Here is a 24,901-nt window from a genome sequence, read left to right as displayed (position 1 = left end):
CGCCTCGTGCCTCCTCTTCTGGTCGCTCGTCACCTCCTCTCCCGTCGCCTTCATCTCTGCGTCCGCCCTGGGCCGGACACACACACACACACCCGCATAAAGACAGGTGACACAAGCACACGCGTGTACACACACACATGCTTTGCACGTGGACACGGACGCAAACAGGGAACACAGGGGTTTCAGGAGCCGAAGACCCGTGTCCAGCAATGACGGAGATGGTGTCACTAGGCACCATGTCCTGCCCTTGGGGCTCCCTGTCCACCTCCTCCCAGAGACGTCCGGATTTTCCCTGAAGCAACTTCAAGCTCAGCAGGTGTGGTGCTGGTGAGATCAGAGTATTGGATGTGGAAATTCACACAAGATCCCAAAGTCAGCGCACAGGTGCACTGGGGCCCTGGACAGGACGCCCTTTCAATGACAGGCCATCCTAGGTTAAGGGGCGGAAGTGAAGGGCCCAGGCATTCTCAAACTCAGTGAGAGGAAGGACGCCGGGGGAATGGCAGGACCCAAGGACAGATGATTCTGACACAGGCACTTAATTCACCCTGCCTCTAGTCGTATCACCTAGGACTCTCGCGCTGCCACCACAGCTGACTGGAGGGGGACTTACTGCGCTCTCGGACACACCGAGTCCCCCCCAGCCCCCAGTCTCAGCAAGTCACCTGCTACATGCTTGACTCAGGCTCTGGCTCTGCAGCCAGTTTGCATGAGCCTGAGCATCCCCACTTGCAAAAGAAAGTACTGTGTCCCAGCTACTATTCGGCTGTCCCTACGGGGCCTACCTCCAGACCCCATCACCACATGTGTTTCTGTCAGTTGTCTCTCATGGACGAACCTTCCTCCCTGAGGTAGTACTTCAGGGGATCGTCCCACACGTCTTCGCTGATGATCTGCAGGCAACACGAGCAAGGTCAGCCAGGGGCTGACCAGGCTCCCAACCCTCCCATGAGCAGCCAAGAACTCCAACATCAACCACCAACTGTGTGCAAGCCCAAAGCAACCCCACCTCAGCAATCCTGTTCGATTCTGGGCCGTTGTGGCCTGACAGCCAGTTGAGAAAGTTAAGGCTCCTGGTGTCCAGCCTGCGGCTGGGGGCTCCCCGTTCCAAGTCCCAGAACCAGTGGACTGGAGTGGATCGACGTGCCCTGTACCCTGCAGACAGACAGGGGAGACTGGGGTGGACACCGCAGGTGCATCATCCACACGCTTGCACACCCACACTCATCACCCCGGGAGCCACCTTTTACCAGTGATGTCAAGGTAATACTCCTTAATGATCACCGAGTTCAAGAAGTAGGGGTTGTCCCGAAAGGAAAAGACCAGCTTGCAGCGGGACGGCGGATGGCTCCGCACCTGCACCTGCCAGGATAGCGAGGAGGGAAAAGGTGCAAGCTTCTAGGGGCCTCAGCTTGCCTCCAAGGCAGGCATGATCAGCTTCCCCGATGCCTCTCCAAAGTCTCACAGCACAGGAACATGGCTAACACGTTCCTCCCACTCCCCGCCAGGTCCCATACCCACCCTTCCTCAGTCTCCCTCACTGACCTTCAAGTCCATCATGTAGCCGAGAAAGTCTTGATCTTGGTCGCTGATCAGGACGGAGACTTGAGGGTGGCTCATAATCTGCTTTAGGTCAAGGAGCCATTCAGGCCACATGCCGGCCAAGAAGAGCCAGGAGCATCAGCCCTAGTCTGGGGTGGAACAAGGATACTGGAACACGCATCTGCAAGGAGCTTGGCGGGCACTGCCTCTTGCCCGGCCACTGCTGATATCCTCAGGACCTGCCATACCATCAGACACGCTCATGGCTCTGGGCCCCTTGGGATGGTGTGCATCTGCATTCCCCAAGCAGGGGCTGTTTCTGACCGCTACTCTGCTCCTCCAGACCTGTGTATGCTGGGTAGCGGCATGTCACTGCTTATACGGTCAGACTTGCAGTCCTTGTGACAAACCGTGTCTGAAAGTAAAGGGCTTCTTGGGTATGTGTGTGTGTGTGTTTATGTGTACGTGTGTGTGTGTGTGTGTGTGTGCGCGCGCGTGTGTGTGTGAATGACTCACATGTCCCAGCAATGTGCCGGGATCACCCACATTTACACCAATAACTGTCTGCGAACGCTGCTCTTGTGTACCGTCTCTGGTCAATGTTGACTTAGAGGCCTCGGGGGCTGCGCCTCCTCAGATGCAGGCCTGAAGGAGACACTCAAAGGCATGGCTGCGACACGTCCACCTGTGGCCCTGCCCAGGCCCTACTCGGCTGTGCCTTTGGAGCCTGCCAATTGCCCAGGACCGCATTTCCTTCAGTGGCCTCCGGCGCCCTTCCTGTGCCCTCGCCTCCACCCCCTCCGCCTGCTCCTGCCCCTTCTCCCCTTCCTCGTCCTCCTGAGCAGCGGACCCCAAGGAGCGGCGCAAAGGATACAGCTTTGGCCCAGAAGCCAGGGATGCCCTGGATGATGGCGCTCCTCCGAGCCAAGTGACGCTTCCTCCTCTGATGGTTCTTGAGCATGAACTGAACGTAAGCCCTGCGGTTTTGCTCACGCTCACAGCTCAGTTCTACCTGCAGGGCGGCCAGTGCCTGCAGGGCATCCAGCTCCTGGCGCTCACAAGGGCCTCCGGGCCTTTCCTGGCCCTGCTCCTCCACCGTCTTCTCCTCTAGCTCCTGGGAGGGCCGCTGTTCCTGCTCCTCATCCGCCACAACCTCCACCTCCTCCACGATGTCTTCCGCAAGCAGCTGGAGCTCCCGCCCGATCCCCGCCACGTCTCCGTCCACCAGGGACTCGCCCTCCTCCACCGCCTCCACCCTGAAGAGGGTGGCCTCTTGGCCTGGCGTGACAACTGCTGGTGACAAGGTCCCAGCTGCGCACTGCATCACGACGGCAGGCTGCGGGGTGGGGGAGGGGGGGTGGGGGCGAGACCCTGCCCCCTGAGTACCTGGGCTCACAACTTGGAAGGTGCGGGGTTCCGGGACGCTCCCGCCTTCCTCTGACCGCCTCTCACGTTCCTCTTGGCCTTGGCGGTGACCCCGAGCTGGGGCAGAGGCGAAGGGACGCGACATAAGAGCACAGCAAGTGGGGCGTAATGGCGGCCCAGGCTGCAGTAAACCTGTGGGACCGACTAGCTCTTTTGGGGGCGGGGAGTGAGGGGGATTGTCAGAAGGCGGGGGCTGGTGTGTGGGGGTGTTGGCGTGAGGCCGAAGAAAGGGGTGCCAGAAACGCAGGACGGGGTGAACGGGCCCTAGGAGATCCGGCGAACAGGCGGGGGCCTAGGCTGTGAGCCATGCACAGACTGCTGGCCCAAATCTAGACCAATGGCCGACAGGGTAGTGGGCGGCACTCTTATGGACACGCCCCCAGACCGGAGGGCATCTTCCGGGGTTCCTGTGCTGCTCCAGCGCCCCCACGTGGCCAGATTCTGCTCCAGGGAGGGACAGGGTTTTGCATGTGGCCGGGCTAGCCCCAGGCGCTGTCATTGACCTGGCTCTGGAAATTCCAAGCACGGGTTCCTGCTCCGCCATCCGAACCGCACACTCCTGTGTCCCCTGGGACTGGCAATAACTGAGAACTCTCCCTGAGTATCCAAGGGATACGCAGGGGTGCCAAGGGGCTGGATACATTTCTTCAAGGGACAGAGAGCCTGCTGCTGTCCGGATGCTAGGGGAGTAGGGAAGAACCCCACCTACAGTGCTACAGTGGATCTCCACTGTTCGGGAACACCAGCGCCTTAGTGTACAGCGCTCGCTCTGTGTCTCTGTATCTTTGCTTCTGGCATAGCACTGTGTTGGGCAATCCTTCCGCGTGTGTAGCAGGCGCTGGTGTCTGTGTGTCTCCGTCTCTCTAAGTAGTGCTGTTGCCGTCTGCAACTCTGTGGACACCAGCGCTCAGAAGAGACGCTTATCCTTGGCGTGAAGGCAAGCCCTTCTCGTCCTGAGTGAGTTTCACCGGTGGGAGTTCAGAGGGTTTTAGTCCACACGTTCGGAGAGTGCTTTCTCGACCCTGAAAGCCAACAGTGGGCGGTCACTGCGGAAGCGCAGAAGGGGACGGGCGACCCTCCCTCCCTCGCTGGGCCGACGTGAAAGCTGCACAAGCCTGAGGTGCCGTGGCCACACTGTGCGCAGAGGGAGAAACGAGGCCCGCTCTGCTGGCATGAGGGACCCCCCCCCCCGAACCTTGTGCGAATGCCGGCCAGGGAGACGCTAAGGACAGCTCCCCGTTAAGTTCCACGACTCACCGGTGTCGGAGACATGCACGGCTGCCATCGACCCTATGGAGGCCCTTTCAAAGTGGTTCTGTTCTCCATGTGAGAACACATCCCAGCCTGCCCTGTGGCCCAAGCCTGTGGGGCCTGGAGCAGCAAGAGGATCAAGCTAAACCAGCCATCCTATAGTCCTGACACACGATATATGCGTTCTACAAAGAGCTTGGGCATGGGCAGGGCCGACCCGATTCAGTTGCATGGACCGAGATGTGGGCTCAAGAGTGTTTGTCGGGGGCTTGAACAAAGGCAGGACCCAGCCTGGGTCATGGCAGGGACTGTGCTGTGGCCTCAGGAGTGTCTGTCGGGATGAACAAGGGCAGGATCCAGCCTGGATCAGTGCAGGGACCGAGATGTGCTCCAAGGAGTGTTTATCGGCTGCTTGATCATGGGCAGGACCCAGCCTGGCTCGATGACGGGACCGAGAGGTGGTGTCAGGTGTGTTTGTCAGGGGCTTGAACAAAGGGAGGATCCAGCCTGGTTCAGTGCAGGGACCGAGGGGTGGGCTCAGGAGGATTTGTCGGGGGTTTGAACAAGCGCAGGACCCAGCCTGGTTCAATGCAGCGAGTGAGATGCGGGCACAGTGGTGTTTCCTGGGGGGTGGGGGGGGGGGAGGGTGGTTGAACAAGGGGAGGACACACCTTAGTTGAGTTCAGGAGCAGGGAGCCAGCTGTGGCCTCAATACTGTTTGCTGGGGGCTTACCTCAGGCCAGGAACCAGCCTGAGAATCAGATGCAGGCCCAGAAGTGTTGGTCAGTGGCTTCAACACGTGCAGCTCCTGGCCTGGTTCACGGCAGGGACAGAGAAGCCGGCTCAGGGGTATTTGTTCAGCGGCTTGAACAAGGGCAGGACCCAGACTGGGTCGGTGCAGGGCCCGAGATGTGGGCTCAGGAGTGCTTGTCGGGGCTTGAACATGGGAAGCACCCAGCCTGCTTCAGTGCAGGGACCGGGATGTGGGCTCAGGAGAGTTTGTCGGGGCTGGAAGATGGGCAGGGCCCACCCGATTCAGTGCAGGGCCCGAGATGTGGGCTCAGGAGTATTTGTCGGGGTCGGGAACAAGGGCAGCACCCAGCCGGGATCAGTGCAGGGACCGAGATGTGGGTTCCGGAGTATCTGTCGGGGGCTTGAACAAGACAAGGAGCCAGCCAGGTTCAATGCAGCGAGTGAGATGCGGGCTCAGTAGTGTTTCCTGGGGGCTTGAACAAGGGGAGGACACACCGTAGTTCAGGGGTACAGAGCGCGTTGTGGGCTCAGGAATGTGTTCCGGGGGCTTGACTAAGGCCAGGAACATGCCTGAGAGTCCGATGCTGGCCCAGGAGTGTCGGTCAGGGGCTTGAAGAAGTGCAGGACCTGGCCTGGTTCGGTGCAGGAACCGAGATGTGCGCTCAGGAGTATTTGTCGGGGGTTTGGGCAAGGGCAGGACCCAGGATTTGCTCGCTGTGGCCAGCTGAGTGACAGGCGCCTGTGTTCTGCCTTCTCCCATCACCTTGGACAGCTTCACAGTACCAGTCACGTTGGCCGGATCCATTGTCTGTGCCTTCCCTCAGCGAACCAGAAAACAAGGAGCGCTGGCCTCCGCTGACATGGAGAACCGCTTTCTCCGTGTGCATCTATCTAGGTCGTTCCTTGTCAATGGCGTGGCCCTGTTGCTAGCCCACCAGCCGTCAGGGCCCACAACACTCCGAGTGAGGCCCCTGTGCTTCCCACCTGTGTAGCTTGCTGAGTGCACCTGTCTCCCTGTCTCCCTGTAGCAGGAAAAGGCCAAAGAGACGCCCGGGCCTGCAAGGGCCCCAAGAGACTGTGACAGGCCTGGGTCTGATCCAATCTTGTGAAGAAGGAGCACGTGGATACAGGCACTCTTCCGATACAAGGCACGGAACCTGAGGCCGTAAAGGTAAGGCGGCAACCCTACACGCCGTCCCTTCTCTTTAACACTACCCAGACGCACTCAGTCCCTGAACCGATGCTGCCCTGGGCACCCGGCCCTGTCTGGGCCCACAGCTCATGCCTCCCTGGGCAGAAAGCAGCTTTGCTACCTCAAAGGCACCAAGAGGCCTTGTACCACCCGGGCCTCACTGCTTTGCTAAATGCCAAGACTCTCTTTCAGTTGCTCTCATTAGGCCCAGCTAGAATTCCCGACAGTCAGGCATCCCTGCTTGCCTACACAGCCCACATGCCAAGGAAGCCAGTCCCCGCTTGGGCCCGGGGACATCCAAGACGGTCACCTGGAAGGCAGGGTGCCTCTGAGTGTCATCTGGTGCAGATGCCCTACGACAGAATCAGAGATTCTGCTCCAGCGACACTGCCAGAAACCTCCGTCTGGGGCAGACGCGCCCCTTAGCCCCTCTGGCCCCCCCCGCCCCCCACAGCCGGGGGCAAGACCCCAGAGGAAGGAAGGAATTCACGTCAGGACTTGGAGCACGACCCATGGGGTGTCTTTGGCAGGGCCACTAATGCCTAGCCCCTGGGCCCTGAAATCCACCAGCAGGCTCTCAACCACCCGCAGGGGCTTCCCTGTCTGCCATTCTCCCGAGGTCCCTTGGCACATGCAAGTAGCCCACCGTCCTTGCTTCCTCCCTCTTCCCTCCCTCACAGGCACACTCCGGCAGAGGGACGCACACGTACACCCACACCTGCGCCTCCCTCGCCTTTCTGCCCTGCCGAGGAGGCTGGAAATGCCTGGACGTCTGCCACGCTCACACCCTGTCTCTCCTCGCGTGCCTGTGGTTTTGCACGGACAGCCTAGCTTAGCACATCTTGCGTTGTGTTTCGCATCATGCCAGTGTGTGCCACCCTCGTGGAGACAGCGTGCGGGCCGATGGGCCGATCCTGGGCAGCACTGGCCCAGGGCCCTCCCGGGTCTCCTTCTTCCGTGTGTGGAACAAGTCCCCAGTGCAGCAGGCAATCTGTGCCTCTTTCTCCTTCGGGTCTCTGCTCTTCTCTACAGGAACTTGGCCTCCTCTCCACCCCGGGTCCAGCCGTACCCTCGCCCACCATTTCCAGAGGCCGGCCCACGTCCCCATGGACTGAGGGCTCCTCAGGCAGCGGTTTCAAAGCCCCGCCCCTCCTGATTTGCCCTCACGGAATCCTCAGACCATGCACTTCCCTCTCCCTGGTCCAAGCACACACAACCACAAGTTAGCAGTGGCGAGCGTGTTTTGGATTTGGTCTAATTGCGGATTTCTCGAGCCACGGTCCGCAGGTATCACTGGCCATCTTTTCCTCATTCCCATCCCGGATACGGTCATGCGGAGAGTCGGTGACCAACCTCCGTCAGCCTGGGGACGCCTCGTGCCTCCTCTTCTGGTCGCTCGTCACCTCCTCTCCCGTCGCCTTCATCTCTGCGTCCGCCCTGGGCCGGACACACACACACACCCCCGCATAAAGACAGGTGACACAAGCACACGTGTGTACACACACACATGCTTTGCACGTGGACACGGACGCAAACAGGGAACACAGGGGTTTCAGGAGCCGAAGACCCGTGTCCAGCAATGACGGAGATGGTGTCACTAGGCACCATGTCCTGCCCTTGGGGCTCCCTGTCCACCTCCTCCCAGAGACGTCCGGATTTTCCCTGAAGCAACTTCAAGCTCAGCAGGTGTGGTGCTGGTGAGATCAGAGTATTGGATGTGGAAATTCACACAAGATCCCAAAGTCAGCGCACAGGTGCACTGGGGCCCTGGACAGGACGCCCTTTCAATGACAGGCCATCCTAGGTTAAGGGGCGGAAGTGAAGGGCCCAGGCATTCTCAAACTCAGTGAGAGGAAGGACGCCGGGGGAATGGCAGGACCCAAGGACAGATGATTCTGACACAGGCACTTAATTCACCCTGCCTCTAGTCGTATCACCTAGGACTCTCGCGCTGCCACCACAGCTGACTGGAGGGGGACTTACTGCGCTCTCGGACACACCGAGTCCCCCCCAGCCCCCAGTCTCAGCAAGTCACCTGCTACATGCTTGACTCAGGCTCTGGCTCTGCAGCCAGTTTGCATGAGCCTGAGCATCCCCACTTGCAAAAGAAAGTACTGTGTCCCAGCTACTATTCGGCTGTCCCTACGGGGCCTACCTCCAGACCCCATCACCACATGTGTTTCTGTCAGTTGTCTCTCATGGACGAACCTTCCTCCCTGAGGTAGTACTTCAGGGGATCGTCCCACACGTCTTCGCTGATGATCTGCAGGCAACACGAGCAAGGTCAGCCAGGGGCTGACCAGGCTCCCAACCCTCCCATGAGCAGCCAAGAACTCCAACATCAACCACCAACTGTGTGCAAGCCCAAAGCAACCCCACCTCAGCAATCCTGTTCGATTCTGGGCCGTTGTGGCCTGACAGCCAGTTGAGAAAGTTAAGGCTCCTGGTGTCCAGCCTGCGGCTGGGGGCTCCCCGTTCAAAGTCCCAGAACCAGTGGACTGGAGTGGATCGACGTGCCCTGTACCCTGCAGACAGACAGGGGAGACTGGGGTGGACACCGCAGGTGCATCATCCACACGCTTGCACACCCACACTCATCACCCCGGGAGCCACCTTTTACCAGTGATGTCAAGGTAATACTCCTTAATGATCACCGAGTTCAAGAAGTAGGGGTTGTCCCGAAAGGAAAAGACCAGCTTGCAGCGGGACGGCGGATGGCTCCGCACCTGCACCTGCCAGGATAGCGAGGAGGGAAAAGGTGCAAGCTTCTAGGGGCCTCAGCTTGCCTCCAAGGCAGGCATGATCAGCTTCCCCGATGCCTCTCCAAAGTCTCACAGCACAGGAACATGGCTAACACGTTCCTCCCACTCCCCGCCAGGTCCCATACCCACCCTTCCTCCGTCTCCCTCACTGACCTTCAAGTCCATCATGTAGCCGAGAAAGTCTTGATCTTGGTCGCTGATCAGGACGGAGACTTGAGGGTGGCTCATAATCTGCTTTAGGTCAAGGAGCCATTCAGGCCACATGCCGGCCAAGAAGAGCCAGGAGCATCAGCCCTAGTCTGGGGTGGAACAAGGATACTGGAACACGCATCTGCAAGGAGCTTGGCGGGCACTGCCTCTTGCCCGGCCACTGCTGATATCCTCAGGACCTGCCATACCATCAGACACGCTCATGGCTCTGGGCCCCTTGGGATGGTGTGCATCTGCATTCCCCAAGCAGGGGCTGTTTCTGACCGCTACTCTGCTCCTCCAGACCTGTGTATGCTGGGTAGCGGCATGTCACTGCTTATACGGTCAGACTTGCAGTCCTTGTGACAAACCGTGTCTGAAAGTAAAGGGCTTCTTGGGTATGTGTGTGTGTGTGTTTATGTGTACGTGTGTGTGTGTGCGTGTGTGTGTGTGTGTGTGTGTGTGCGCGCGCGTGTGTGTGTGAATGACTCACATGTCCCAGCAATGTGCCGGGATCACCCACATTTACACCAATAACTGTCTGCGAACACTGCTCTTGTGTACCGTCTCTGGTCAATGTTGACTTAGAGGCCTCGGGGGCTGCGCCTCCTCAGATGCAGGCCTGAAGGAGACACTCAAAGGCATGGCTGCGACACGTCCACCTGTGGCCCTGCCCAGGCCCTACTCGGCTGTGCCTTTGGAGCCTGCCAATTGCCCAGGACCGCATTTCCTTCAGTGGCCTCCGGCGCCCTTCCTGTGCCCTCGCCTCCACCCCCTCCGCCTGCTCCTGCCCCTTCTCCCCTTCCTCGTCCTCCTGAGCAGCGGACCCCAAGGAGCGGCGCAAAGGATACAGCTTTGGCCCAGAAGCCAGGGATGCCCTGGATGATGGCGCTCCTCCGAGCCAAGTGACGCTTCCTCCTCTGATGGTTCTTGAGCATGAACTGAACGTAAGCCCTGCGGTTTTGCTCACGCTCACAGCTCAGTTCTACCTGCAGGGCGGCCAGTGCCTGCAGGGCATCCAGCTCCTGGCGCTCACAAGGGCCTCCGGGCCTTTCCTGGCCCTGCTCCTCCACCGTCTTCTCCTCTAGCTCCTGGGAGGGCCGCTGTTCCTGCTCCTCATCCGCCACAACCTCCACCTCCTCCACGATGTCTTCCGCAAGCAGCTGGAGCTCCCGCCCAATCCCCGCCACGTCTCCGTCCACCAGGGCCTCGCCCTCCTCCACCGCCTCCACCCTGAAGAGGGTGGCCTCTTGGCCTGGCGTGACAACTGCTGGTGACAAGGTCCCAGCTGCGCACTGCATCACGACGGCAGCTGCGGGGTGGGGGAGGGGGGGTGGGGGCGGGGCCCTGCCCCCTGAGTACCTGGGCTCACAACTTGGAAGGTGCGGGGTCCCGGGACGCTCCCGCCTTCCTCTGACCGCCTCTCACGTTCCTCTTGGCCTTGGCGGTGACCCCGAGCTGGGGCAGAGGCGAAGGGACGCGACATAAGAGCACAGCAAGTGGGGCGTAATGGCGGCCCAGGCTGCAGTAAACCTGTGGGACCGACTAGCTCTTTTGGGGGCGGGGAGTGAGGGGGATTGTCAGAAGGCGGGGGCTGGTGTGTGGGGGTGTTGGCGTGAGGCCGAAGAAAGGGGTGCCAGAAACGCAGGACGGGGTGAACGGGCCCTAGGAGATCCGGCGAACAGGCGGGGGCCTAGGCTGTGAGCCATGCACAGACTGCTGGCCCAAATCTAGACCAATGGCCGACAGGGTAGTGGGCGGCACTCTTATGGACACGCCCCCAGACCGGAGGGCATCTTCCGGGGTTCCTGTGCTGCTCCAGCGCCCCCACGTGGCCAGATTCTGCTCCAGGGAGGGACAGGGTTTTGCATGTGGCCGGGCTAGCCCCAGGCGCTGTCATTGACCTGGCTCTGGAAATTCCAAGCACGGGTTCCTGCTCCGCCATCCGAACCGCACACTCCTGTGTCCCCTGGGACTGGCAATAACTGAGAGCTCTCCCTGAGTATCCAAGGGATACGCAGGGGTGCCAAGGGGCTGGATACTTTTCTTCAAGGGACAGAGAGCCTGCTGCTGTCCGGATGCTAGGGGAGTAGGGAAGAACCCCACCTACAGTGCTACAGTGGATCTCCACTGTTCGGGAACACCAGCGCCTTAGTGTACAGCGCTCGCTCTGTGTCTCTGTATCTTTGCTTCTGGCATAGCACTGTGTTGGGCAATCCTTCCGCGTGTGTAGCAGGCGCTGGTGTCTGTGTGTCTCCGTCTCTCTAAGTAGTGCTGTTGCCGTCTGCAACTCTGTGGACACCAGCGCTCAGAAGAGACGCTTATCCTTGGCGTGAAGGCAAGCCCTTCTCGTCCTGAGTGAGTTTCACCGGTGGGAGTTCAGAGGGTTTTAGTCCACACGTTCGGAGAGTGCTTTCTCGACCCTGAAAGCCAACAGTGGGCGGTCACTGCTGAAGCGCAGAAGGGGACGGGCGACCCTCCCTCCCTCGCTGGGCCGACGTGAAAGCTGCACAAGCCTGAGGTGCCGTGGCCACACTGTGCGCAGAGGGAGAAACGAGGCCCGCTCTGCTGGCATGAGGGACCCCCCCCCCGAACCTTGTGCGAATGCCGGCCAGGGAGACGCTAAGGACAGCTCCCCGTTAAGTTCCACGACTCACCGGTGTCGGAGACATGCACGGCTGCCATCGACCCTATGGAGGCCCTTTCAAAGTGGTTCTGTTCTCCATGTGAGAACACATCCCAGCCTGCCCTGTGGCCCAAGCCTGTGGGGCCTGGAGCAGCAAGAGGATCAAGCTAAACCAGCCATCCTATAGTCCTGACACACGATATATGCGTTCTACAAAGAGCTTGGGCATGGGCAGGGCCGACCCGATTCAGTTGCATGGACCGAGATGTGGGCTCAAGAGTGTTTGTCGGGGGCTTGAACAAAGGCAGGACCCAGCCTGGGTCATGGCAGGGACTGTGCTGTGGCCTCAGGAGTGTCTGTCGGGATGAACAAGGGCAGGATCCAGCCTGGATCAGTGCAGGGACCGAGATGTGCTCCAAGGAGTGTTTATCGGCTGCTTGATCATGGGCAGGACCCAGCCTGGCTCGATGACGGGACCGAGAGGTGGTGTCAGGTGTGTTTTTCAGGGGCTTGAACAAAGGGAGGATCCAGCCTGGTTCAGTGCAGGGACCGAGGGGTGGGGTCAGGAGGATTTGTCGGGGGTTTGAACAAGCGCAGGACCCAGCCTGGTTCAATGCAGCGAGTGAGATACGGGCACAGTGGTGTTTCCTGGGGGGTGGGGGGGGGGAGGGTGGTTGAACAAGGGGAGGACACACCTTAGTTGAGTTCAGGAGCAGGGAGCCAGCTGTGGCCTCAATACTGTTTGCTGGGGGCTTACCTCAGGCCAGGAACCAGCCTGAGAATCAGATGCAGGCCCAGAAGTGTTGGTCAGTGGCTTCAACACGTGCAGCTCCTGGCCTGGTTCACGGCAGGGACAGAGAAGCCGGCTCAGGGGTATTTGTTCAGCGGCTTGAACAAGGGCAGGACCCAGACTGGGTCGGTGCAGGGCCCGAGATGTGGGCTCAGGAGTGCTTGTCGGGGCTTGAACATGGGAAGCACCCAGCCTGCTTCAGTGCAGGGACCGGGATGTGGGCTCAGGAGAGTTTGTCGGGGCTGGAAGATGGGCAGGGCCCACCCGATTCAGTGCAGGGCCCGAGATGTGGGCTCAGGAGTATTTGTCGGGGTCGGGAACAAGGGCAGCACCCAGCCGGGATCAGTGCAGGGACCGAGATGTGGGTTCCGGAGTATCTGTCGGGGGCTTGAACAAGACAAGGAGCCAGCCAGGTTCAATGCAGCGAGTGAGATGCGGGCTCAGTAGTGTTTCCTGGGGGCTTGAACAAGGGGAGGACACACCGTAGTTCAGGGGTACAGAGCGCGTTGTGGGCTCAGGAATGTGTTCCGGGGGCTTGACTAAGGCCAGGAACATGCCTGAGAGTCCGATGCTGGCCCAGGAGTGTCGGTCGGGGGCTTGAAGAAGTGCAGGACCTGGCCTGGTTCGGTGCAGGAACCGAGATGTGCGCTCAGGAGTATTTGTCGGGGGTTTGGGCAAGGGCAGGACCCAGGATTTGCTCGCTGTGGCCAGCTGAGTGACAGGCGCCTGTGTTCTGCCTTCTCCCATCACCTTGGACAGCTTCACAGTACCAGTCACGTTGGCCGGATCCATTGTCTGTGCCTTCCCTCAGGGAACCAGAAAACAAGGAGCGCTGGCCTCCGCTGACTTGGAGAACCGCTTTCTCCGTGTGCATCTATCTAGGTCGTTCCTTGTCAATGGCGTGGCCCTGTTGCTAGCCCACCAGCCGTCAGGGCCCACAACACTCCGAGTGAGGCCCCTGTGCTTCCCACCTGTGTAGCTTGCTGAGTGCACCTGTCTCCCTGTCTCCCTGTAGCAGGAAAAGGCCAAAGAGACGCCCGGGCCTGCAAGGGCCCCAAGAGACTGTGACAGGCCTGGGTCTGATCCAATCTTGTGAAGAAGGAGCACGTGGATACAGGCACTCTTCCGATACAAGGCACGGAACCTGAGGCCGTAAAGGTAAGGCGGCAACCCTACACGCCGTCCCTTCTCTTTAACACTACCCAGACGCACTCAGTCCCTGAACCGATGCTGCCCTGGGCACCCGGCCCTGTCTGGGCCCACAGCTCATGCCTCCCTGGGCAGAAAGCAGCTTTGCTACCTCAAAGGCACCAAGAGGCCTTGTACCACCCGGGCCTCACTGCTTTGCTAAATGCCAAGACTCTCTTTCAGTTGCTCTCATTAGGCCCAGCTAGAATTCCCGACAGTCAGGCATCCCTGCTTGCCTACACAGCCCACATGCCAAGGAAGCCAGTCCCCGCTTGGGCCCGGGGACATCCAAGACGGTCACCTGGAAGGCAGGGTGCCTCTGAGTGTCATCTGGTGCAGATGCCCTACGACAGAATCAGAGATTCTGCTCCAGCGACACTGCCAGAAACCTCCGTCTGGGGCAGACGCGCCCCTTAGCCCCTCTGGCCCCCCCCCGCCCCCCACAGCCGGGGGCAAGACCCCAGAGGAAGGAAGGAATTCACGTCAGGACTTGGAGCACGACCCATGGGGTGTCTTTGGCAGGGCCGCTAATGCCTAGCCCCTGGGCCCTGAAATCCACCAGCAGGCTCTCAACCACCCGCAGGGGCTTCCCTGTCTGCCATTCTCCCGAGGTCCCTTGGCACATGCAAGTAGCCCACCGTCCTTGCTTCCTCCCTCTTCCCTCCCTCACAGGCACACTCCGGCAGAGGGACGCACACGTACACCCACACCTGCGCCTCCCTCGCCTTTCTGCCCTGCCGAGGAGGCTGGAAATGCCTGGACGTCTGCCACGCTCACACCCTGTCTCTCCTCGCGTGCCTGTGGTTTTGCACGGACAGCCTAGCTTAGCACATCTTGCGTTGTGTTTCGCATCATGCCAGTGTGTGCCACCCTCGTGGAGACAGCGTGCGGGCCGATGGGCCGATCCTGGGCAGCACTGGCCCAGGGCCCTCCCGGGTCTCCTTCTTCCGTGTGTGGAACAAGTCCCCAGTGCAGCAGGCAATCTGTGCCTCTTTCTCCTTCGGGTCTCTGCTCTTCTCTACAGGAACTTGGCCTCCTCTCCACCCCGGGTCCAGCCGTACCCTCGCCCACCATTTCCAGAGGCCGGCCCACGTCCCCATGGACTGAGGGCTCCTCAGGCAGCGGTTTCAAAGCCCCGCCCCTCCTGATTTGCCCTCACGGAATCCTCAGACCATGCACTTCCCTCTCCCTGGTCCAAGCACACACAACCACAAGTTAGCAGTGGCGAGCGTGTTTTGGATTTGGTCTAATTGCGGATTTCTCGAGCCACGGTCCGCAGGTATCACTGGCCATCTTTTCCTCATTCCCATCCCGGATACGGTCATGCGGAGAGTCGGTGACCAACCTCCGTCAGCCTGGGGACGCCTCGTGCCTCCTCTTCTGGTCGCTCGTCACCTCCTCTCCCGTCGCCTTCATCTCTGCGTCCGCCCTGGGCCGGACACACACACACACCCCCGCATAAAGACAGGTGACACAAGCACACGTGTGTACACACACACATGCTTTGCACGTGGACACGGACGCAAACAGGGAACACAGGGGTTTCAGGAGCCGAAGATCCGTGTCCAGCAATGACGGAGATGGTGTCACTAGGCACCATGTCCTGCCCTTGGGGCTCCCTGTCCACCTCCTCCCAGAGACGTCCGGATTTTCCCTGAAGCAACTTCAAGCTCAGCAGGTGTGGTGCTGGTGAGATCAGAGTATTGGATGTGGAAATTCACACAAGATCCCAAAGTCAGCGCACAGGTGCACTGGGGCCCTGGACAGGACGCCCTTTCAATGACAGGCCATCCTAGGTTAAGCGGCGGAAGTGAAGGGCCCAGGCATTCTCAAACTCAGTGAGAGGAAGGACGCCGGGGGAATGGCAGGACCCAAGGACAGATGATTCTGACACAGGCACTTAATTCACCCTGCCTCTAGTCGTATCACCTAGGACTCTCGCGCTGCCACCACAGCTGACTGGAGGGGGACTTACTGCGCTCTCGGACACACCGAGTCCCCCCCAGCCCCCAGTCTCAGCAAGTCACCTGCTACATGCTTGACTCAGGCTCTGGCTCTGCAGCCAGTTTGCATGAGCCTGAGCATCCCCACTTGCAAAAGAAAGTACTGTGTCCCAGCTACTATTCGGCTGTCCCTACGGGGCCTACCTCCAGACCCCATCACCACATGTGTTTCTGTCAGTTGTCTCTCATGGACGAACCTTCCTCCCTGAGGTAGTACTTCAGGGGATCGTCCCACACGTCTTCGCTGATGATCTGCAGGCAACACGAGCAAGGTCAGCCAGGGGCTGACCAGGCTCCCAACCCTCCCATGAGCAGCCAAGAACTCCAACATCAACCACCAACTGTGTGCAAGCCCAAAGCAACCCCACCTCAGCAATCCTGTTCGATTCTGGGCCGTTGTGGCCTGACAGCCAGTTGAGAAAGTTAAGGCTCCTGGTGTCCAGCCTGCGGCTGGGGGCTCCCCGTTCCAAGTCCCAGAACCAGTGGACTGGAGTGGATCGACGTGCCCTGTACCCTGCAGACAGACAGGGGAGACTGGGGTGGACACCGCAGGTGCATCATCCACACGCTTGCACACCCACACTCATCACCCCGGGAGCCACCTTTTACCAGTGATGTCAAGGTAATACTCCTTAATGATCACCGAGTTCAAGAAGTAGGGGTTGTCCCGAAAGGAAAAGACCAGCTTGCAGCAGGACGGCGGATGGCTCCGCACCTGCACCTGCCAGGATAGCGAGGAGGGAAAAGGTGCAAGCTTCTAGGGGCCTCAGCTTGCCTCCAAGGCAGGCATGATCAGCTTCCCCGATGCCTCTCCAAAGTCTCACAGCACAGGAACATGGCTAACACGTTCCTCCCACTCCCCGCCAGGTCCCATACCCACCCTTCCTCAGTCTCCCTCACTGACCTTCAAGTCCATCATGTAGCCGAGAAAGTCTTGATCTTGGTCGCTGATCAGGACGGAGACTTGAGGGTGGCTCATAATCTGCTTTAGGTCAAGGAGCCATTCAGGCCACATGCCGGCCAAGAAGAGCCAGGAGCATCAGCCCTAGTCTGGGGTGGAACAAGGATACTGGAACACGCATCTGCAAGGAGCTTGGCGGGCACTGCCTCTTGCCCGGCCACTGCTGATATCCTCAGGACCTGCCATACCATCAGACACGCTCATGGCTCTGGGCCCCTTGGGATGGTGTGCATCTGCATTCCCCAAGCAGGGGCTGTTTCCGACCGCTACTCTGCTCCTCCAGACCTGTGTATGCTGGGTAGCGGCATGTCACTGCTTATACGGTCAGACTTGCAGTCCTTGTGACAAACCGTGTCTGAAAGTAAAGGGCTGCTTGGGTATGTGTGTGTGTGTTTATGTGTACGTGTGTGTGTGTGCGTGTGTGTGTGTGTGTGTGTGTGTGTGTGTGCGCGCGCGTGTGTGTGTGAATGACTCACATGTCCCAGCAATGTGCCGGGATCACCCACATTTACACCAATAACTGTCTGCGAACGCTGCTCTTGTGTACCGTCTCTGGTCAATGTTGACTTAGAGGCCTCGGGGGCTGCGCCTCCTCAGATGCAGGCCTGAAGGAGACACTCAAAGGCATGGCTGCGACACGTCCACCTGTGGCCCTGCCCAGGCCCTACTCGGCTGTGCCTTTGGAGCCTGCCAATTGCCCAGGACCGCATTTCCTTCAGTGGCCTCCGGCGCCCTTCCTGTGCCCTCGCCTCCACCCCCTCCGCCTGCTCCTGCCCCTTCTCCCCTTCCTCGTCCTCCTGAGCAGCGGACCCCAAGGAGCGGCGCAAAGGATACAGCTTTGGCCCAGAAGCCAGGGATGCCCTGGATGATGGCGCTCCTCCGAGCCAAGTGACGCTTCCTCCTCTGATGGTTCTTGCGCATGAACTGAACGTAAGCCCTGCGGTTTTGCTCACGCTCACAGCTCAGTTCTACCTGCAGGGCGGCCAGTGCCTGCAGGGCATCCAGCTCCTGGCGCTCACAAGGGCCTCCGGGCCTTTCCTGGCCCTGCTCCTCCACCGTCTTCTCCTCTAGCTCCTGGGAGGGCCGCTGTTCCTGCTCCTCATCCGCCACAACCTCCACCTCCTCCACGATGTCTTCCGCAAGCAGCTGGAGCTCCCGCCCGATCCCCGCCACGTCTCCGTCCACCAGGGCCTCGCCCTCCTCCACCGCCTCCACCCTGAAGAGGGTGGCCTCTTGGCCTGGCGTGACAACTGCTGGTGACAAGGTCCCAGCTGCGCACTGCATCACGACGGCAGGCTGCGGGGTGGGGGAGGGGGGGTGGGGGCGGGACCCTGCCCCCTGAGTACCTGGGCTCACAACTTGGAAGGTGCGGGGTCCCGGGACGCTCCCGCCTTCCTCTGACCGCCTCTCACGTTCCTCTTGGCCTTGGCGGTGACCCCGAGCTGGGGCAGAGGCGAAGGGACGCGACATAAGAGCACAGCAAGTGGGGCGTAATGGCGGCCCAGGCTGCAGTAAACCTGTGGGACCGACTAGCTCTTTTGGGGGCGGGGAGTGAGGGGGATTGTCAGAAGGCGGGGGCTGGTGTGTGGGGGTGTTGGCGTGAGGCCGAAGAAAGGGGTGCCAGAAACGCAGGACGGGGTGAACGGGCCCTAGGAGATCCGGCGAACAGGCGGGGGCCTAGGCTGTGAGCCATGCACAGACTGCTGGCCCAAATCTAGACCAATGGCCGACAGGGTAGTGGGCGGCACTCTTATGGACACGCCCCCAGACCGGAGGGCATCTTCCGGGGTTCCTGTGCTGCTCCAGCGCCCCCACGTGGCCAGATTCTGCTCCAGGGAGGGACAGGGTTTTGCATGTGGCCGGGCTAGCCCCAGGCGCTGTCATTGACCTGGCTCTGGAAATTCCAAGCACGGGTTCCTGCTCCGCCATCCGAACCGCACACTCCTGTGTCCCCTGGGACTGGCAATAACTGAGAGCTCTCCCTGAGTATCCAAGGGATACGCAGGGGTGCCAAGGGGCTGGATACTTTTCTTCAAGGGACAGAGAGCCTGCTGCTGTCCGGATGCTAGGGGAGTAGGGAAGAACCCCACCTACAGTGCTACAGTGGATCTCCACTGTTCGGGAACACCAGCGCCTTAGTGTACAGCGCTCGCTCTGTGTCTCTGTATCTTTGCTTCTGGCATAGCACTGTGTTGGGCAATCCTTCCGCGTGTGTAGCAGGCGCTGGTATCTGTGTGTCTCCGTCTCTCTAAGTAGTGCTGTTGCCGTCTGCAACTCTGTGGACACCAGCGCTCAGAAGAGACGCTTATCCTTGGCGTGAAGGCAAGCCCTTCTCGTCCTGAGTGAGTTTCACCGGTGGGAGTTCAGAGGGTTTTAGTCCACACGTTCGGAGAGTGCTTTCTCGACCCTGAAAGCCAACAGTGGGCGGTCACTGCTGAAGCGCAGAAGGGGACGGGCGACCCTCCCTCCCTCGCTGGGCCGACGTGAAAGCTGCACAAGCCTGAGGTGCCGTGGCCACACTGTGCGCAGAGGGAGAAACGAGGCCCGCTCTGCTGGCATGAGGGACCCCCCCCCCGAACCTTGTGCGAATGCCGGCCAGGGAGACGCTAAGGACAGCTCCCCGTTAAGTTCCACGACTCACCGGTGTCGGAGACATGCACGGCTGCCATCGACCCTATGGAGGCCCTTTCAAAGTGGTTCTGTTCTCCATGTGAGAACACATCCCAGCCTGCCCTGTGGCCCAAGCCTGTGGGGCCTGGAGCAGCAAGAGGATCAAGCTAAACCAGCCATCCTATAGTCCTGACACACGATATACGCGTTCTACAAAGAGCTTGGGCATGGGCAGGGCCGACCCGATTCAGTTGCATGGACCGAGATGTGGGCTCAAGAGTGTTTGTCGGGGGCTTGAACAAAGGCAGGACCCAGCCTGGGTCATGGCAGGGACTGTGCTGTGGCCTCAGGAGTGTCTGTCGGGATGAACAAGGGCAGGATCCAGCCTGGATCAGTGCAGGGACCGAGATGTGCTCCAAGGAGTGTTTATCGGCTGCTTGATCATGGGCAGGACCCAGCCTGGCTCGATGACGGGACCGAGAGGTGGTGTCAGGTGTGTTTTTCAGGGGCTTGAACAAAGGGAGGATCCAGCCTGGTTCAGTGCAGGGACCGAGGGGTGGGCTCAGGAGGATTTGTCGGGGGTTTGAACAAGCGCAGGACCCAGCCTGGTTCAATGCAGCGAGTGAGATGCGGGCACAGTGGTGTTTCCTGGGGGGTGGGGGGGGGGAGGGTGGTTGAACAAGGGGAGGACACACCTTAGTTGAGTTCAGGAGCAGGGAGCCAGCTGTGGCCTCAATACTGTTTGCTGGGGGCTTACCTCAGGCCAGGAACCAGCCTGAGAATCAGATGCAGGCCCAGAAGTGTTGGTCAGTGGCTTCAACACGTGCAGCTCCTGGCCTGGTTCACGGCAGGGACAGAGAAGCCGGCTCAGGGGTATTTGTTCAGCGGCTTGAACAAGGGCAGGACCCAGACTGGGTCGGTGCAGGGCCCGAGATGTGGGCTCAGGAGTGCTTGTCGGGGCTTGAACATGGGAAGCACCCAGCCTGCTTCAGTGCAGGGACCGGGATGTGGGCTCAGGAGAGTTTGTCGGGGCTGGAAGATGGGCAGGGCCCACCCGATTCAGTGCAGGGCCCGAGATGTGGGCTCAGGAGTATTTGTCGGGGTCGGGAACAAGGGCAGCACCCAGCCGGGATCAGTGCAGGGACCGAGATGTGGGTTCCGGAGTATCTGTCGGGGGCTTGAACAAGACAAGGAGCCAGCCAGGTTCAATGCAGCGAGTGAGATGCGGGCTCAGTAGTGTTTCCTGGGGGCTTGAACAAGGGGAGGACACACCGTAGTTCAGGGGTACAGAGCGCGTTGTGGGCTCAGGAATGTGTTCCGGGGGCTTGACTAAGGCCAGGAACATGCCTGAGAGTCCGATGCTGGCCCAGGAGTGTCGGTCGGGGGCTTGAAGAAGTGCAGGACCTGGCCTGGTTCGGTGCAGGAACCGAGATGTGCGCTCAGGAGTATTTGTCGGGGGTTTGGGCAAGGGCAGGACCCAGGATTTGCTCGCTGTGGCCAGCTGAGTGACAGGCGCCTGTGTTCTGCCTTCTCCCATCACCTTGGACAGCTTCACAGTACCAGTCACGTTGGCCGGATCCATTGTCTGTGCCTTCCCTCAGGGAACCAGAAAACAAGGAGCGCTGGCCTCCGCTGACTTGGAGAACCGCTTTCTCCGTGTGCATCTATCTAGGTCGTTCCTTGTCAATGGCGTGGCCCTGTTGCTAGCCCACCAGCCGTCAGGGCCCACAACACTCCGAGTGAGGCCCCTGTGCTTCCCACCTGTGTAGCTTGCTGAGTGCACCTGTCTCCCTGTCTCCCTGTAGCAGGAAAAGGCCAAAGAGACGCCCGGGCCTGCAAGGGCCCCAAGAGACTGTGACAGGCCTGGGTCTGATCCAATCTTGTGAAGAAGGAGCACGTGGATACAGGCACTCTTCCGATACAAGGCACGGAACCTGAGGCCGTAAAGGTAAGGCGGCAACCCTACACGCCGTCCCTTCTCTTTAACACTACCCAGACGCACTCAGTCCCTGAACCGATGCTGCCCTGGGCACCCGGCCCTGTCTGGGCCCACAGCTCATGCCTCCCTGGGCAGAAAGCAGCTTTGCTACCTCAAAGGCACCAAGAGGCCTTGTACCACCCGGGCCTCACTGCTTTGCTAAATGCCAAGACTCTCTTTCAGTTGCTCTCATTAGGCCCAGCTAGAATTCCCGACAGTCAGGCATCCCTGCTTGCCTACACAGCCCACATGCCAAGGAAGCCAGTCCCCGCTTGGGCCCGGGGACATCCAAGACGGTCACCTGGAAGGCAGGGTGCCTCTGAGTGTCATCTGGTGCAGATGCCCTACGACAGAATCAGAGATTCTGCTCCAGCGACACTGCCAGAAACCTCCGTCTGGGGCAGACGCGCCCCTTAGCCCCTCTGGCCCCCCCCGCCCCCCACAGCCGGGGGCAAGACCCCAGAGGAAGGAAGGAATTCACGTCAGGACTTGGAGCACGACCCATGGGGTGTCTTTGGCAGGGCCGCTAATGCCTAGCCCCTGGGCCCTGAAATCCACCAGCAGGCTCTCAACCGCCCGCAGGGGCTTCCCTGTCTGCCATTCTCCCGAGGTCCCTTGGCACATGCAAGTAGCCCACCGTCCTTGCTTCCTCCCTCTTCCCTCCCTCACAGGCACACTCCGGCAGAGGGACGCACACGTACACCCACACCTGCGCCTCCCTCGCCTTTCTGCCCTGCCGAGGAGGCTGGAAATGCCTGGACGTCTGCCACGCTCACACCCTGTCTCTCCTCGCGTGCCTGTGGTTTTGCACGGACAGCCTAGCTTAGCACATCTTGCGTTGTGTTTCGCATCATGCCAGTGTGTGCCACCCTCGTGGAGACAGCGTGCGGGCCGATGGGCCGATCCTGGGCAGCACTGGCCCAGGGCCCTCCCGGGTCTCCTTCTTCCGTGTGTGGAACAAGTCCCCAGTGCAGCAGGCAATCTGTGCCTCTTTCTCCTTCGGGTCTCTGCTCTTCTCTACAGGAACTTGGCCTCCTCTCCACCCCGGGTCCAGCCGTACCCTCGCCCACCATTTCCAGAGGCCGGCCCACGTCCCCATGGACTGAGGGCTCCTCAGGCAGCGGTTTCAAAGCCCCGCCCCTCCTGATTTGCCCTCACGGAATCCTCAGACCATGCACTTCCCTCTCCCTGGTCCAAGCACACACAACCACAAGTTAGCAGTGGCGAGCGTGTTTTGGATTTGGTCTAATTGCGGATTTCTCGAGCCACGGTCCGCAGGTATCACTGGCCATCTTTTCCTCATTCCCATCCCGGATACGGTCATGCGGAGAGTCGGTGACCAACCTCCGTCAGCCTGGGGACGCCTCGTGCCTCCTCTTCTGGTCGCTCGTCACCTCCTCTCCCGTCGCCTTCATCTCTGCGTCCGCCCTGGGCCGGACACACACACACACCCCCGCATAAAGACAGGTGACACAAGCACACGTGTGTACACACACACATGCTTTGCACGTGGACACGGACGCAAACAGGGAACACAGGGGTTTCAGGAGCCGAAGATCCGTGTCCAGCAATGACGGAGATGGTGTCACTAGGCACCATGTCCTGCCCTTGGGGCTCCCTGTCCACCTCCTCCCAGAGACGTCCGGATTTTCCCTGAAGCAACTTCAAGCTCAGCAGGTGTGGTGCTGGTGAGATCAGAGTATTGGATGTGGAAATTCACACAAGATCCCAAAGTCAGCGCACAGGTGCACTGGGGCCCTGGACAGGACGCCCTTTCAATGACAGGCCATCCTAGGTTAAGCGGCGGAAGTGAAGGGCCCAGGCATTCTCAAACTCAGTGAGAGGAAGGACGCCGGGGGAATGGCAGGACCCAAGGACAGATGATTCTGACACAGGCACTTAATTCACCCTGCCTCTAGTCGTATCACCTAGGACTCTCGCGCTGCCACCACAGCTGACTGGAGGGGGACTTACTGCGCTCTCGGACACACCGAGTCCCCCCCAGGCCCCAGTCTCAGCAAGTCACCTGCTACATGCTTGACTCAGGCTCTGGCTCTGCAGCCAGTTTGCATGAGCCTGAGCATCCCCACTTGCAAAAGAAAGTACTGTGTCCCAGCTACTATTCGGCTGTCCCTACGGGGCCTACCTCCAGACCCCATCACCACATGTGTTTCTGTCAGTTGTCTCTCATGGACGAACCTTCCTCCCTGAGGTAGTACTTCAGGGGATCGTCCCACACGTCTTCGCTGATGATCTGCAGGCAACACGAGCAAGGTCAGCCAGGGGCTGACCAGGCTCCCAACCCTCCCATGAGCAGCCAAGAACTCCAACATCAACCACCAACTGTGTGCAAGCCCAAAGCAACCCCACCTCAGCAATCCTGTTCGATTCTGGGCCGTTGTGGCCTGACAGCCAGTTGAGAAAGTTAAGGCTCCTGGTGTCCAGCCTGCGGCTGGGGGCTCCCCGTTCCAAGTCCCAGAACCAGTGGACTGGAGTGGATCGACGTGCCCTGTACCCTGCAGACAGACAGGGGAGACTGGGGTGGACACCGCAGGTGCATCATCCACACGCTTGCACACCCACACTCATCACCCCGGGAGCCACCTTTTACCAGTGATGTCAAGGTAATACTCCTTAATGATCACCGAGTTCAAGAAGTAGGGGTTGTCCCGAAAGGAAAAGACCAGCTTGCAGCAGGACGGCGGATGGCTCCGCACCTGCACCTGCCAGGATAGCGAGGAGGGAAAAGGTGCAAGCTTCTAGGGGCCTCAGCTTGCCTCCAAGGCAGGCATGATCAGCTTCCCCGATGCCTCTCCAAAGTCTCACAGCACAGGAACATGGCTAACACGTTCCTCCCACTCCCCGCCAGGTCCCATACCCACCCTTCCTCAGTCTCCCTCACTGACCTTCAAGTCCATCATGTAGCCGAGAAAGTCTTGATCTTGGTCGCTGATCAGGACGGAGACTTGAGGGTGGCTCATAATCTGCTTTAGGTCAAGGAGCCATTCAGGCCACATGCCGGCCAAGAAGAGCCAGGAGCATCAGCCCTAGTCTGGGGTGGAACAAGGATACTGGAACACGCATCTGCAAGGAGCTTGGCGGGCACTGCCTCTTGCCCGGCCACTGCTGATATCCTCAGGACCTGCCATACCATCAGACACGCTCATGGCTCTGGGCCCCTTGGGATGGTGTGCATCTGCATTCCCCAAGCAGGGGCTGTTTCCGACCGCTACTCTGCTCCTCCAGACCTGTGTATGCTGGGTAGCGGCATGTCACTGCTTATACGGTCAGACTTGCAGTCCTTGTGACAAACCGTGTCTGAAAGTAAAGGGCTGCTTGGGTATGTGTGTGTGTGTTTATGTGTACGTGTGTGTGTGTGCGTGTGTGTGTGTGTGTGTGTGTGTGTGCGCGCGCGTGTGTGTGTGAATGACTCACATGTCCCAGCAATGTGCCGGGATCACCCACATTTACACCAATAACTGTCTGCGAACGCTGCTCTTGTGTACCGTCTCTGGTCAATGTTGACTTAGAGGCCTCGGGGGCTGCGCCTCCTCAGATGCAGGCCTGAAGGAGACACTCAAAGGCATGGCTGCGACACGTCCACCTGTGGCCCTGCCCAGGCCCTACTCGG

The sequence above is a fragment of the Bos taurus genome, chromosome Y (assembly GCF_002263795.3).
Source record: "Bos taurus isolate L1 Dominette 01449 registration number 42190680 breed Hereford chromosome Y, ARS-UCD2.0, whole genome shotgun sequence".
Taxonomy (NCBI): Eukaryota; Metazoa; Chordata; class Mammalia; order Artiodactyla; family Bovidae; genus Bos; species Bos taurus.
The sequence above is the reverse complement of the archived record's forward strand: the minus strand, read 5'-3'. Positions refer to the sequence as shown.